Here is a 1959-nt window from a genome sequence, read left to right as displayed (position 1 = left end):
TTAAAAATAACTGCAGAAGAAATAGAAAACCTTAAATAGTCCTATAATCATTTTAAAAATTGAATCAGTAATTGAAAATTTTTAATTTTTAGGCACAGATGGCTTTACCGTTAAATTCTACCAGACTTTCAAGGAAGAAATAATTCCAACCTTACCCAAATACTTCCTCAGAATAAAACAGGGAACGTGTCCGAGTTCTTTTTTTGGGAGAAAATCAGTTGAGGCTTTATGCTTTATTGCTTTGGGGGGAGGTGTTCAGGATCTCTTGGTGGAGCAAGCCCGCTTCCTCTTCAGCGTCACGGGCTTCTGGCTGCACAGGATGACGCTGGCTCTGTGGAAGGCGGCCATGCGCAGGTCCGGGTGGTACTTGTTCTTGTGGATCATGTGCCAGATGCTGCTGAGGTGGTTGTTGTTGATGGTGGTCTGCTCGTAGGAGGTGGCTGGCTTTTGCTGGCCAGATCCCCGCTTCACAATGACCACCACACCTTGGCGGTCGGCCGCTGGCTCCACGCCCACCGTCTTGCTGTGAATCAGCCTGTTGTGGCGGAAGGAGTTGCAGGGCATCAGAGCTGTGCTTCTGCTTGTTCCTTTTGATCAGGAAGCTGGAACAGTTGCACATGACCATCCATTGCAGATGCACGAATGTCCTAGTTCATTGTTGAGGTTATAGCAACCTTGTTACAAAAACCCAATAGGGGTAGTATAATCAGTGAAGTGTTTACTAAACAGATAAGGAAAAATAAATTACAGCTACTGATTTTTAGTTCTCTTGCTAAAGAAACATTGACAAGAACTGTAGTCCAAGTTTGGGTGATAAACTGTTTTGATTTATAAAATGTAAATGAAAAATACTGAGGGTGTGTGTGTTTGTTTGTATATTACCTTAACTGACCTGTAGTTTTCTGAGTAGATTAAATTTCATGTTTTAAATATATGATTGTATCAGTGTTCTTTCCGATATAACTGGACCTTTGCTGTTACAAGTAAAAAAGAGGATTGATTGATCACCTAATTGAAGAATCTGAGATAGGGCTGGCTGGCTGCAGGTAGGTCAGTTTCTTCCCCAGTGTCGTCCTCCATGTTTGTGATATTCTCATACAGGCTCTTCACTCCTAGTTGCCAGATCTATGAGCTCATGTCAAGTTCTTTGGGAAAGAGGGAGAATCTCTTTAAGTACCAAAGGAGGAAGAAAAGACTTCATTAATTTTGACTTGGGTGTGTGCTCAGAAATGAGCTAACTCTGGCCGTGGAGTAGAATGTTCCTATTGGCAGGCCCTACTGACACAGGTCCCCCTGTGCCTGGGGGTTAGAATCAGTGTCTCTGGTAGCTGCTGAACTGAGTGGAGAGTTACTCCTGGCGAGAAATTGGAATGCATAACCATTGGAAAAGTGAACGAAGGCTTGGTTGTAGAATTAAATCTCCATTGCAGCAATTAATAGATATAAAATTGCATGAATTCTTTGTTCAAAATAATAATAAAATTCTATGTAATAAAGAATTCTTAGGCTACCACTACACAGCCATTCAGTTAAAAGAATTAAAAAGTCTGACAAGTCTTGTTGAAAAAATTGAGCAATAGGAACTCTTCCATCCCTTCTGTTGGGAGTATATACATTGTTACAGCTGTTTTGGGAAATAGTTTGTCTTCAAGTAGCAAAGTTGAGTGCACACTTATTCATTGACCTAGTAATCATGTTCTAGGTATGTACTGAATCATGTTCTAGGTATGTACTGAAATTAAGTTCGCAAACTTGTTGCAATGATGTTGCTACCATTTTTTGATGTCAGAGGGATTATTCATTATGAATTTATAGCAACTGGACAAACAATTAATCAAGTTTAATATTTGGAAGTGCTGAAAAGGCTGTGTGAAAAAGTTAGACGATGTGAACTTTTCACCAACAATTCGGCCACATCATGACAATGCACCAGCTCACACGGCACTGTCTATGAAGGAG

At 40.6% G+C, this 1959-nt stretch overlaps 1 pseudogene; it reads right to left on the bottom strand.

Annotated features, from left to right (window-relative positions):
- Positions 1–255: 255 nt before the first annotated feature.
- The window catches only part of LOC109381019 (60S ribosomal protein L28 pseudogene), a 29329-nt pseudogene continuing 27625 nt past the window's right edge, over positions 256–1959 (bottom strand).

This window comes from Hipposideros armiger, unplaced genomic scaffold (genome assembly GCF_001890085.2).
Source record: "Hipposideros armiger isolate ML-2016 unplaced genomic scaffold, ASM189008v1 scaffold_43, whole genome shotgun sequence".
In the NCBI taxonomy this organism is placed as follows: domain Eukaryota; kingdom Metazoa; phylum Chordata; class Mammalia; order Chiroptera; family Hipposideridae; genus Hipposideros; species Hipposideros armiger.
The sequence above is the reverse complement of the archived record's forward strand: the minus strand, read 5'-3'. Positions and strand labels throughout refer to the sequence as shown.